General features: G+C 39.8%; 1 pseudogene; it reads left to right on the top strand.

Annotated features, from left to right (window-relative positions):
• The first annotated feature begins 4,102 nt into the window (after nucleotides 1-4,102).
• Nucleotides 4,103-4,282, top strand: LOC148517765 (U2 spliceosomal RNA; annotated as a pseudogene).
• Nucleotides 4,283-6,767: the final 2,485 nt, after the last annotated feature.

The following is a 6,767-nucleotide window of genomic DNA, read 5'->3' on the forward strand; positions in this document are numbered from 1 at the left end:
AAAGTTTATTATCTAACATATGCAGCCACTCTTCACACTAATAATATTTGACCCATTTAATAAAGATCATTTATGATTATGATTTATCTATGTGAACTATCTCCAAGAATCATTGCTTATGTGGAATATTCCATATGATATAATAGTGTTTTCATTTTTTTGTGTGGTCAATGATCATTTGGTCATCAGTGTACACATATTGCATCATATCTTTTTACCCGGACAGCATTAGTGACATCTTGGCTTACGTAGCATAATCACCGGCAATGTGTATTACACATGCTGATGAATAGGGGTAATGCACATGTGATACTCAGGGCTCCCAGCGGCTTCGATTATATACAGCGCTGCATGCAGCTAGCAGGGATACTTTTACTGACATACCTATCCCGGTTTCATTATTATCCTACGATTTAGATTTAGATAGGAGTACACTCATCACTTATAATATTACTCGATACTGTGGTAATGATCCACACTAAGAGCTATATTTAGATTTTTATCTGGTCATATTTATACATTGAGAGTGGGATATATGACTACATTGTTGCTATAATTATATATTATATAGAGATTGATATGCAGTCCCTCTCATAACTTCAGACGAATTATCCATTCATTGTATATCTATCACACAGCGGGGCACTAAGTGTTTTTATTGACACTTTTTTATTAACACTTTTTCTATGGTCTAGTCTACACTATATATGTTTGTTTATAGTCCCGATACATCTGTTTGTTTCCTTTTAATATTTCGCTGTTGATTTTTTAGTTATATATGCTTATTATAAGATTAATTAAAAGTTATGTTTTAAATATTCTTTGTGCGCCTGTAATAGACATTCTTTTTCTTCTGTATATTTGGATGTGCTTAGCATTGTCACAGGCTGCACCCCCTACATAAATATATATATTATAATTTATATTTATTGATTATTTGAAGTATATGGGGTTTCACAAATATTATACATATTATCTTTACTAACTAGTGCAGTATTTTTCTTGGTTTTCCTTTGTTTGTGAGTACACAAACTACTATGCAAGCAAAGGGTATCAGATCTATCAGCGATGCAGGTCCTGGGATCAATGGTATCGACCTTCGACATGGTGTGGTATGCTCAGTTCCATTCCAGGCCTCTGCAAAAATTGATTCTCTCCAAGTGGAACAGATAGTATCATCTAATAATGTCCCAGAGGATCCTTCTCACTCCAGAGGTTCGTCACTCCCTCCTGTGGTGGCTGAAAAAGGACCATCTGAACAAAGGGCGTCCATTCTGGATTCCAAATTGGGTGCTTCTCACCATAGACACCTGTCTTCGTGGATGCGGGGCAGTGACAGGTCATCACACCTTTCAGGGAAGATGGACAAATCAAGAAAGTCATCTGCCAATAAACATTCTGGAGCAGTATACAAAGCAATTATCTTGGCACAGGACCTGTTCCAGGGCAGATCCAATGTGACTACAGTAGCCTATCTCAACCATCAGGGAGGCACAAGAAGTTATGCACCCATGAAAGAGGTGACAAAGGTTCTGATTTGGGCAGACCTTCATCTTTCGGCCATCTCGGCTATATTCATACTGGAAGTACTCAATTGGGAAGCAGACTTCCTAAATCGTCATGACATACACGTCAGAGAGTGGTCTCTCCATCCAGGAGTGTTTCAGCTCCTGGTAAACAAATGGGGTCTACCAGAAATAGGTCTCATGGCATCACGTCACACCACAAGGTCCCCAGGTACGGGTCTAGGTCCAGAGACCCGTCAGCAGCCTTTGTGGGCGCATTAGCAGTAAGATTGGACTTCAAGCTGTGTATCTCTTTCCTCCGATTTCCCTCCTCCCAAGAGTGGTCAGGAAATTCAAGCAGGAAGGCGGAACAGTAATACTGGTGGCTCCGGCTTGGCCCAGACTTCATTGGTTCACTGACATACAGAATCTATCCATAGACAGTCCATATCCTCTTCCTCTATGGCAGGATCTGCTAACGCAGTGTCCCTGATGGCATCCAGATTTACCTTTTCTTCGAGGTCCATAGGGTCCACACCTGGCTGCATTGGTTTTTTTTTCTTTCAGTCACAGATTCCCTCATTTTTTGTAAGAGTGTTTCTGGTGTACGATTGCTCTTCCTTCTCCTCTTTCCTTTTCCTGCCTAAGAAAACTGAAGGACTGTGGCTAGGGATGGGGTATATATGGAGGAGAACCCGAGGCATCCTGGGTGCTGAAAGCTTTACCTTTTTGATGCCTGGATCTCTCCAACCACATTATCCCCATGGTATCTCTGTGGACCCTATGGACCTTGAAGAATAACAGTTATCAAGGTAAGTCTACTATAACTCTAATTTTCTCCATATTATACATTTTTTTGCCAGGTCTGGCCATATAATTACACACAATACACTTCCTGCATTGAAAACACCCATAACTCATTAGAGTATTCCTCATCCTTCTTTCATGAATTTAATTGGGGGCCAGAAGCTCTCTCAGATTCTGCGCTTTTCTAAATACAATTTCTGGTTGATTAGGTAACACTTCTTTCTGTATAGGATCTAACAGTAATATGTTCCAATGTTTCTTTAGGACACTTTTAATATATCTCTTGTGGCTATTGTATCTCTTAATAAAAAGCATAGAATCACTTCCCTTCGTCTTAATATCTGTTTTACATTTATATCTCAGTAGGTCTTTTCCATCTACATCCAGGGTCTCATTCATTGCTTCCTCTACCTATCCCTTGGGATAACTCCGCTATAAAAAAAACAATTTGTTCCCAACTCTTAGCGATCTCACTACAATTCCGGTGAATTCTACGAAATTGAGGTTTGGGTATATTTGTTTTCCAACGTCTCAAATGGCCACTATTAATATGCACATAACTATTAGTGTCTACTGTTTTAATAAAAGAGCACATCTCCACAAAATTGTGTTCTTTTTTAAAACTGTGTTCTCCTTGATGCAAATTCTTTTCCCAGACTTATATTTGTATTATCTTGTATGTTTTGGAAAATATGTTTATCATCTTGAATGTTTTTAATTATGGGTATTATAGATAGGTAGTCTGCTTTAGTAAAAATGTTTTCTCCTTTAAGTTCCTTATAGGCACATAAGGAGATACTGGCAATTGCCCTTAAGCAAGATGGCATGTATGGGTTACGGCTCTTGATTCATTTTGATAATTCCCAATGAGCGAATATGGTGATAAATTAGATGCATTTGTGTGACTTCCGGTAGTGTGGCACCCAGCTGATCTGTCCCAAAAGTTTACATTAAGTGTAGTATGTAGATGTTATGATGTCCGGATACTTACGGTTTGGCGGCCATGTTTTTGGTTGAATATACTCACCTGATGTATCTCCTGTACGCCGCAGTCCAGGTACTTCCGGTTCGGCGGCCATATTTTTGGTGGCTATTACATTACATTGAATTAAGAGCCCGACACAGGGGAAATGCATAATTTGTTGTGGCACCACTTCCGGTTCTGGTGGTCACCATATTTGAGGTTTAAGGTTCTGTTACCTATACAAATATGTGGTAGTTTGGAGACATGTTGGTGAGATTGTCGTGATAATTTGTATCTATTATTGTGACTCCAGACGATTTAGGAAAATTTTTAAGTATAACTATACACCTTATTCAGGATATAGGATATCCTTTTGAGACCATCTTTAATAAAACATATAGGGCTAGCAATTACCATAATTAAACTCCTAGCTGTCATTAGGCTTGTCATTACCCCTGAGGTAGTCTAGAGGAGAGAACCACCTGGATGAAATGCGTTGGGTACTGTGCTGTATGTTGACTTTCAGATAAGCTATGTTTTATTATCTCTAATGTACGGGCATTAATTTTTTATTACTGAAGCTCTGAAATTGTAAATGGTGTTATGCTATGTATGTCTATTTTTATGGATTGTGGATTCCAACTGTTAAAAATGCTACTGATGCCAGTGACCTTATGAGGACCTTCACTAAGGATTTGAGATAAGCTGTTACATGTTATACACATTGGTACAGGTTCACTTAAAACTCTTTTCACACTTTGGTGTTGACTTCACGATTATTGTACTAGGAGGCACCCTTGTTTTTTTATTATTTTTCATATATATTTTTGCTTCTCTGCCTTTTGGCTTAGATCAAGTGGTATTATCTGTTCTCATCAGTTTAATATCTGATATGGCTCCTATCTTGGGGCCATATTTAAAATGCTTTTTTAAAACAGGAAGATGGAAAATGAGCTTGCTCTGTCCACTCCACGCATTGAGTACTTCCAGGACCACTGCACGAAAGTATTTATGTTTGTGTGTGTTTAGTTGTATATCTGTGCTCCAGGGGCACAATTAGTCAGTGTACAGCACAAGATGATGTAATGGTTAGAATTACAGCTTCTCAACAGTCTTGAGTTCGGTCTTGTGTGAGTTTCTCAGGAAACATATGATAGTACACTGTATTATCAGACAGCCTAGGTTAAACAATGCTGCCGTTGTGAGTTCAGTCTTACCTGGCTAAGGTTTGCTGTAAGATAGCTATGCTTATCACCATATAATAAAGATAGTGCTGTGCTCACCCTATTAACTAAATAAAGTTATATTATACTGTAAGGATGTATTCAGACAATGTAGAGATGATGATTGTGACCAATTAAGATAATTGTGAACCAAGTGAATAATAGCAAATAGACAATGATTCAACTGGCTAAGGAGGTATCATTAAAATAAGCAAGTTTACTGGCATAAAAAAATTGTGTAGCAGTATATTCAGCATCAAATAGTATATCAAATGAAGGTATATTCAAAAGTGCCCCACTGGCAATCAAAATAAATCCAATTGACACTAGATCTTTGTCCTTGCACTAGTCCATAATATTGCTATGCAGAGAAAAAAGTTGTGTTCATAGAACTGCGGTGTCCCGCCAGTCCTAATGTAGTAGAAGTCAAACTTTTGGTAGGTAATTACACAAATAATTGCCTGGATCATTGCCTGAGTGTTCTTCTCGGGTCTGGAGCTTCTCTTTCTGGAGTGTGACTAGGGGAGACTCTGGACTTGGCTGATCTCCCAGGACAGGCGCCTGGTGGAGCGCCTGTGCTCAGATGCACACCAGGACCCGTACACTGGGAGGCGGCTGTTATCTGGGGAGGGAATGTAAATGGCTTAGGCTCCATGGAATAGCCACCAAGACACCCCCTCCACTATAGAGATAATTACCCCAGTCTATCTCGACAGCCATCTTCCGTAATCCCCTGCTGGCTTCTTGCTGGATGTGGTCTCCTAGCACTTCCAGTCCTCGGTCATGTGATCGCGGTTTGTACGTCCGACACCATAGTCTGGGTATAGCTGGTGAAAGGGTTAAGTCTAGACTTGGGTGCTTCAAAGGACCTCTGACGTCACACCCACATGACCCGCAACCAAAGGGGGAGGGGAAATTATCTGAACAGGGGGCCAAAGTGGCCCCTCGTGGGCTCGCTTCGCTCGCCACACTTCGGGCACAGTGGCTTGCTATGCTCACCATAAAAATATATTCTCCCTCTATGCCCACTTGGATGGTAACACTGGAGCAGTCCAGCCCTTCTGCAGTGGTCACATGGTTGCGACATCAGAGAGGTCCCTTCTCCAACTAGGATCTAGCAGCAACCTTGGTGAAAGTTGCAAGGGCAGAATCAGTGGGTGGAAAAGCAGTGTCCTGTATGCAGTCTCCAATGTGTTTCAGCCTACCTGGCATGGTCTTCATGGTTGTAGGTATATATAGGGGTGGGTCTTGAGAATGGTTGGTCATATTTAAATATCTGTATGCTGATTGGCTACACTGATGTTCAGATCCATTGGTGGATCCACGTCCCATGGGAGGGTTATATGCAGATAACCAGTAGTCAGTCAGTTCAGGTCCAGTGCTTGTAATTTCACTGCTGGTAGTTTCCTATTTCTATGTACCATGTCCTTAAAGTTTCTGCATGGTCCACATGGGCTTATGTTCTTTGCCATTAACGATCTGCCTGCCTGATCTCTGATATTATATTGAATAGTTGGACTTTTTATATGATTTTGTTGTAGAAGCATCTTCTAAATCTTAACTTAGGTTTTTCATATTTATTATTGCGGTCATATTTACAGCAGTCTCTCTCTACCCCTTAGTGGTGAGCTGCATCTAGATTTGCATCTTTCAGCCATTTCTGGAGCGCCCAAATTTTGTTGTTCATATTTACAGCAATTCGCGTATAATTAGATCACCCCCATAGGCTCAATTCCAAAACATAAATACTAATATGCCCCCTAATCACCAATCAGAGTATGTGTTAACAATGTTGGTCAGTGGCTTATGTTATAGAGGTGCTTCTAAGCACAATGTTACTGGGTATATAATTATCTTTTTTTGGGAGATGGATGATGAGAGCCCTTCTGAGGTGTGGGCATAATTGAGTTGTTATGTTAATGTGGCAAGATAAAAATGAAAAGAAACAATCAGCCTGTATCTTGTATATGATGTGTTGAAGCTAATAACAGATAGTTTTGTACTGGTGTTGAGATGAGGTTATTATCTTATGAAACTTCTTCTGAATGCTGTTTGTCCTTTGCGATAATGCACTCTATGTGATGTTGGTAGATGGACATTATGCTAGTAAAATTGATCCTATTTCTCCTACAAATTAGACTTACAATAACTAGTAGATCAGTTGTGGTTGTTGCTATTTGTTGCTTTTTACAGATAATGGATTTAATCTCATCTAAATTAAGTCCTCTTGGGGCAAAAGTCTGCAGTTCGTAGGACCATCTAAATTCT

The sequence above is a fragment of the Taudactylus pleione genome, unplaced genomic scaffold (genome assembly GCF_031769625.1).
Source record: "Taudactylus pleione unplaced genomic scaffold, aTauple2 ptg000211l, whole genome shotgun sequence".
NCBI lineage: Eukaryota > Metazoa > Chordata > Amphibia > Anura > Myobatrachidae > Taudactylus > Taudactylus pleione.